Source organism: Acanthisitta chloris, unplaced genomic scaffold (genome assembly GCF_000695815.1).
Source record: "Acanthisitta chloris isolate BGI_N310 unplaced genomic scaffold, ASM69581v1 scaffold2768, whole genome shotgun sequence".
NCBI classification, from domain to species: Eukaryota; Metazoa; Chordata; class Aves; order Passeriformes; family Acanthisittidae; genus Acanthisitta; species Acanthisitta chloris.
Window position 1 is genome coordinate 146,847 of NW_008688511.1, and position 8,014 is coordinate 154,860.

An 8,014-nucleotide genomic window follows, 5' to 3' on the forward strand; every position below is an offset into this window, starting at 1 on the left:
ACTTACTGTTGCAGGGCAGACTCTCCAGTTTATGTAAGGACTTTCACATCCCTTCCCAAAACACTATTTTGTAATTTCCTGCAGCCATACTCCAGTAAACCACATCAGGTAGTCCATTGCCTGCTTACAGCAGCAGTACACTAGAGGAACTTCTTTGCATTGCAATGCTGTGTGTTTGAGTTTCAAATGTGCCTTGATGAAGTGTTTTGGTGAATCCTGCTTCTTTAAAAAGAACTTGAAAATCATGCAGTTTAAGAACAGACAAAGAACATTTCAGAAGCACTTTTCCACTTTCAAAAGAAACCGAAGTAAATAATTTTGCAACTCAGTGTCTTCCCAAACAGGCAACATTTCCTTGCTACTGACAGCTGCTGTAAGGACAAGGCCCATACTTTAATTTCTGATGTTAACCTGAACTGAAAACATTAAGTGATCAACAAATGTTGATAGCAACAGTTTCTTAGCTTATGCCAATATAACCTAGACAGACTTACTTGTGGTTAGATGATCAAAGCAGTTGCTTACACATGCACACTTAAATCAGGATGTGTTTTTCTAAGACATGGCCAAAGTCACCAAGCATTCACAACCGTATTATGCATCAAGTCATTTTTCACAATTTGGACATCTAGCATAGTATTTGAGCATTGCAAGTGATTGAAAACTTAGCTTTCCTCCCTTCACTCGAAGTGAATTTATTTAAGCAGACAAGTGGAAACAGATTAGCATAACATAGAGCAATTATTTGCCAATGAAAAATATTCCCAATATTAAACTACTTTTTGACATGCTACTTCTTGATACATTCACACACGAGTTTCTTCCTAAACAGGTCTTATTTTATTTAACCAAATGGGGGGGTGGGGGGTGTATATCTTCAATTAAAGGAAAATTAATCCTTCAGAGCATTGATAACCTCCTTGGCATTTGCTCATTTAATAGAGGGTATGTTGTCATACAAGAACGAAACTACATAAGCTTCCAAAAGGCTTCCAAGTAAACTTATCAGGACAACAACCATGAATATAAAATGTTTACACGTAATTTACTCTACTTATCAGGGCTACATTACATTTTCTGTGGGTTTTTCTTTTTTTCACTTCATAACCTGATACCTTTAATTCGAAGAAGAGCATGTTGGTTCAGGTAAGAAAAATATAAAAGAGTTTAATTTTGTAGGAGAAACTCACCAGAGAATCTTTTAAGAGACTCAAATTAAGGTTATTGACAGGTAGGGAGACTTGAGGTAGTTAATATATACATGTACCTATGTGGATATATGTATACACTGGCCAGAGCTCTGGGCAGATTATGAGAAAACAAAAAGCTAATGCAAATAGAAATACAATGTTCCTAGAGAACACAAAGTAATATATGCTCTGCTTCACTAGGATAAGGCTCTTATGAGGCCAATTGTAAGGGCCACATATCCAGGATACTTCAAAGCAAGTTGTGCCCAACGTGCTGAGGGAGTTTTTATTAAGCTGTTTTCACTCATACATCAGATTGCTGGGGAGGAGGGGGAAGAGAAATCATCATTTTATGTCTCTGTCACTCAGAGATAAGATGAAATTGCCACATGGAGATATATTCATGACTATACATAGACACACTGTATATATCATGTACAGTACGTATCATATACTCTCAAATTACTTGTGTTAAGAAAAAAAAAGGTTTATCACCATTTACTACTCTACGTCTACTATTCACCAGGCTCTGGATAACCCTGGATCAACACTTCATTTGGCACAGAACAGGAGATGGGGGTGGAACATACCTTAAGATTTTACACTAATCCACCACTAACTTCTGTACCAACATACCTCTAGGACTGCTACATTTACATTTAACTTGGCTAACAGATGTAAACAAAAACAAAACAAAAAAAAACCTCCAGGGTGATTACACAGCTGCTGATCTAATGAGCATGTTATTCCTAGTAAAGGGTGTTCATAAGCTAAATTGAACATTTTTCTCTCCATCTGCCTTGTTCTGGTACCGTGACAGTAGTCTGCCTTGGTTCAGGTTAGTTTTAATCAAACCACAAGGCTCTAGGGAAGGGGAATGGATTAGGGCTTTTCCAAAAGGCAAAATGAATGAAAGGTCATTAAAAACAAAAGAACGAAAGGAAAAAAATTAAAATCATTATGTAAAAGCAAATCTTCATTTCACACACTGGCACCTCTAACAGGCCCCTAAAAACAAAAAGCAAATTTCAAACACCAGCTATGCCAATTTGCCTCTACTAAACACTGTTATGGCATGCACTGAAGTGTTAGTGTCATACAGACACAAAGATGTGAAAGATAACTTACAGCCTTGGCACCTGCATCAACATGTCCTTTGGAACACAACAGACTGCAAAGCTACAAGAGGTAGAAATGCAACAGTTTGGGTTCCATTAAACTAAGCTTCACATACAGCTGACTACTGATTTTTCATCTCATTCAAACAATGAAATCCAAGCTTCAGGTGTAGAGCACTCATAGGTACAATCCAAAGCAAAGCCACAAATTTACTTTCCACTGGGGTAATCACCAGCTGCAGATTGCTGCCTGTTTTCTCACTGACATCACCTTCAGCTACCCTGATTCTGGCCTCTCTTGTTGCCCATGTCTATTCTTCCATTTCCACTGAACTACATCCTCAGGAAACACATCTGAGGACTACTTCATCCCTCCTTCCTATCAGGGCTTAGCACGGGCACAGCAGCAGTAAGGGAAACAGACCAACTGCCCTAGGGAACCATGGCACAGAAATTCACAACCCCAAGCCAAGACTTTGTGACTGACAGGAGCCTGCCAGCAACTCTGAAAAAAAAAGCTTTGAAACCAGGTGCCAAATGCTTTCATGCAGAGGCAGCAAGGGTATGACTGCTGTAGAAGCTGGTTTTGGCAGTCATGCACGTTTCCTCTGAGCACTGAGCCTCAGCTCCAGCTGCAAGAGACCTCAGAGGTGCTGCTGTGCTGCGGGAAGCCTGCCTGGCTCCGGTATGCAGACCTTCAATACCATACATGCATTGCCCCAGGCAAGTCTCACTGCATATCCATTCTCTCCAGTGCCTTCACAATAAAGTGGCCGGAAAGTTGCTCCAGAGTTTTAGAAAAAAACAATAAATTAGCCAAGACAAAAGCCCTCCTGGGTGTAGCCTCTTTCTCTTTGTAGATAAGCTAACTACAGAGATGCAAACTGCTGGGACTTCAAACGCCCTGGGGAATCAACAGCTATAGAAAATGCAACATTCTCTCCAGAGCTTTGAAAGGAGAGGTGAGGAGGACACTTTGGTACCAGGGAGGCAGGCAGAGCCAGAGAGACAGTAGAACACAATTTTTAAAAACACTCAGAGATATGAGGACAGATGACCTGATGTTCAAAGGGACAGGTTAAGGCCAAGCCTATTCATCCCTTTTAGTAAAAATGGAACATCTAACAATAAGTTAGAAATATGCAAAACAGAGTACTGTTTTCTTTTCACATCTCTAAATTATACCAAGCAACACTTGATGCCACATATTTACCCTACAGATGTACAGTGTCTATAGTGGTTTTCTCTAGCACAGTAGTTAAAAGCATAAATGTTGCTTCCAACAACAGCAAAAGGCAGGTTGGACCCCTCACTAACCACATCCCTCCTCCTGCTTTCACACACTGAACTTCTTGAACATTTTCTCCCTTTTATCAGGATTGATAACTCTGATCATGCAAACTCCTGAACTACAACAGAGGGACTAGCAGACATAACTGCACACAAGTCCTTAATATTAAAGGAGGAGAAACAAAACTGAATGCTCTCCAGGAATCTGAAAAACTCAATGCCATGTTATTAGGACTATCATGAGGAAGTGTCTAATAATCGGTATCCCATTATGGGCACAATGTATGCACGTTAAACAAAAACTGTGCTTAAAATCACATTTTTTCAAATTTTAGGTCAGTGACAAGGGTATAGTTGCTAGTCCAAAAGCATGAAAGGTTTCCTAGACAGCTCTGCTCTCCCAAGGAACTGAAAAAGCCCAATTTGCACAAGCAGGACAGTCCTGCTCATCTCTTGGTTCATCTTGTCCAAAAGGCAGAGCCACTCTCCAAAGCAAGCACGGGGCGGGGAGAGAGTTCTAGCAGCTGCTTCCTGTCTGCAGCTCGTGGTTTTGATGCTATGAATACCTCCCAGCCCTCACCATGCCTTCAGGGGGGTTAGGTTTGGGTTTGGTTTGTTTGGGGTTTTTTTAAGAGCTTGCATAAAGAATGACAACCCTACTTCAAGCAGAGCACTGGAACACTCCAGCTAACAGCACTGAGGTCAGGCTGCCTTCAGCACACTGCCCTTGTCAGAGATGGAGAGTGAATAGCATTTTGTCCTTTCCAGCACTATTATTACATTTCAGGTTTTGCATGGGGAGCAAAGAAATATAAAAGGATATGCTCAGGATAGTACTGCAAAACCTATCTGCTATCATGAAGGGAACTGGAATGATTTAGTAAACAATATAACCTCTATGTATAAACAGCATCTTCAAACTGCATTCAGCTTTGATCAAGCACTTGCTTTCAATGCTTTCTGAACACTCTTACTGATACTGTAATTTTTAACTGTATTTTACATGGGTCATAACAGTAATCAATCACAGGGGGAAATGGCATTTTCCTGCATTTTAAACAGGATATTTTAATACAATCTTATTTGTTTTCCTAACTGTAAGCATTCATTTTTAAATCCATAATGACCAGACAGTGAGATTTTTCCAAGGTGTTTAGACTTGGAACAGAATTATTCTTTTTTTTTTAAATAGGAATAGACATATATCAATGCTGTGTATTTCCAAATTATTTTTTTTTTGCCACTGGCCTTTAACTGACTTCAAAAGACAATTTTCACATGTTTTGAAAAGCACAAGCAAGTTCTCTAAAACGCAACCACCAGTTTGTACACTATGTATGTACATTTTGGGTGTTCTTGACCTTGGGTATTAAAAACTGGCGTACAAGTGTTTTAGACGGAAATTAGTGCTTTCATATTCGTTATTGATTGCACCTCCAATACGGGTTTAGGTATGCATCCTGCAGTTTAAGTGACATGTGGCTTCCTCACTCCCACTGTGTTATATTACTTCAATATTTAAACAAATTCCTTGCCAATTTTAATCCTAGCAAGAAGGATATTCAGAAGAAACTGTGCAATGGAGCTCTTCTTCCTCTCTTCTGCTAAAAGCAGAGGAAGATCTTTCTCTTCCTGTCTTGAGAGAACCAGACACGGCCACACTTCTCCCTTTTCTGAATTTACTTTAAACTTTGACTATATAAATACAACTAGCCTGTGCCTTTGCTGAAGGGTACCATGTCACACTTGAACCATCAACTGAAAGTACTCCAGTACACTATCACTGGAATAGGAATATTTATTAGGCATAAACACTCAACGTCCATCCCCTTATTTTCTGCAAGAAAAAAATTTTCCCTGCTACAGTGGGCAGTGCAAAAGGAAGTGAGCTGTTCTCTTTGATGCAATTACCCTCCAACGCCATCTTCCAGGCCTCACACTCAGATATCTCTCTACTCTACCACAAGAAGCAAGGGATTGGATCAGTCCAACAGAAAACACTACAAGAAAATACATAATAAACAGGATGGCCTAATCCTTACATTTCACTATCTTCCATTCATATTAAAAATCGTTAGCTTTGATACAGGATTAAAAAATAATTATACTTTAGAAGATATTCTGCAATAAAAAAGGCAATATTATCAACTTCTATTGGAGAAACATGATTAAAGGCAGTGGCTTGGTTTTCTCCCTAATCATGTTCATTTAGCTATAATTACACTTACAGTAATGAAAGACAATATGAAATATTTACATTCTCATTATGTTTGTATCCAATTCTTGAGCTGGATCCTTAAACTGAAAATTACAAAACAAATAACAGAAACTAACTTGATATTTTTATGATACTGTTTACTTATTCCCTTGCTTTATTGCCCTGAACATGCAGCAGCTTACAGTTTATGTTATATATATATATATGATATATAGATCTTTCCCCTCAGAAAGAGTACTACACCTCCAAACTGCCACTGCAGAACTTCACAACCAAGAGCAAGTGGGATTCTTCTCTGTTTTTTCAAATGTTTTATTCAAATGTTATTCTTCAGCTTTCATTTGTCTGAAGGTTGAAAAGAAAATTTTGAGTTCTTAAAGTACATGACAGGGTTCATACTATGCATTCTAGATGTAGATACTGTGATAAATAGGAGCAAACCACAGATACCTATCACTAGCCATGTAGTGATGTTTACTACTAAGATACCTCTCAAGATTTCACCAGCACTACTGACTTCAGAAGTTGGTTCTTTGCCCTGTGCTCTTCACTCACTTGTTTCTGCCCTGCACTTCAGCTTGCTACTCTGAGTTGTTCTAACCCAACTGTTAGCACGGTCATGTCATAAACTACATCTGGGAACTGATATGCAGAGAGAGAGGGAAGGACTAATATCTTAAAATGTTATTCCCAAGGGCAGGTGAGCTCCTCTGCTTATCTCCCAGCTCAGCCACATCAAGAAGTACACTAGAATGACAGACAGCAAAGGAGAGGCAGTAACTTCTGACACTAATAATGCCTGTTAGAGTACACAGGACTGTAACTCACTTTTACTCTATATGGTTTATAGGCATTTCCAAATACTTGCTGTGGAATTGTGTTTGGAAACATTTGTGCAAGGGCACAGGACTGAACACATCCCAGATTGGTAACAGGTCATAACACTTCATCTAAGGCCAACTTCAGTCCTAACTGTTCACGATAACACCAGCAGCACATAGAAGTTCAGTGAAACCCTTGCCATGAACTTAGTTGGGCATTTCAGTCCAATACAGCGAGTTCAAACCAAACACAACATCCCAAGCACTACTTATTCACACTACAGTCAATCTCAGCAGTGGCCTACAGAACAAACAACTGCAGGCAAGCAGATGCACCTAAACTCACACTGCAGTCAATCTCAGCAGTGGCCTACACCACAAGCAACTGCAGGCAAGCAGATGCACCTAAACAACATACCAGAAGAGGCCATGCTTTATGAACAACAGGCTCTCACATCTTCGGCAGTCAAAGTAAGAAGTCATTTTGGGGACAAAAAATTGGGGAAAAACTAAATTGCAACCAACCAATCTTATATAATTGCTCTGGTTTTATCTACCATACAAAATGAAAGATATCAACCAACCTTGTATAATTGCTCTGATTTTATCTACCATACAAAATGAAAGATAAAGAACTGTATCTGATACCAATATTCTCCTAGCAGTGTCATATATATTATGGTCTCAATGAAAGGCAAGGAGTGTTCAGATTTTCATGTGTCAAACACCAAGGCGTGGCAGGGGGAATTTCAAATTGAAAGTTGTAGTTCATGTCCAGCAGCAACCTAAGTTACACCTCTACCTTATTCATTTTTTTTACAGCCAGCTTAAAATATAAACCCAAGATCAGTTAAAATGTATACAAGCTGATGAACATTAAAAGAAAGTGTATGAAACAGCCTCAATGCTGAAATTTCAAAAAAGCTATGCAGAATTACAGCTTGTAAATTTATCCCACACTACCTGCAATGTTTCTTAAAATTGTGCTCCTCAATATATCTCCCTTTTCACTTGGCAAGCACTAGTTTCACTGCTCACAGGTATTTCCAACAGCACAGAAATTCCCTTGCTGCACTTGTACCAAAAGTAGTAGCTTCAGGGATGAGACAGCATCAAAACCACTGAAATAAAAGCAATGCTTAAGTGAGGCAGATGCATGAAATGTTGTCTTCAGAGAGCAATGAAGTCAGAGGGTTTGGAGAGAGAGAAGTTTCAGGAAATATGAGAGGTGTCAAAAGGAGAAAGACATGAGAAAGTTGAAGGAAAGAGAAAAATGGAGGAAGAAAAATCTCAAAGAAATTAATGTTGCCAGTTTCTGAAGGGGGCTGAGATTACAAAACATGTCAAAAAGCAGAAAACAAGATAAGAAAACTGAAA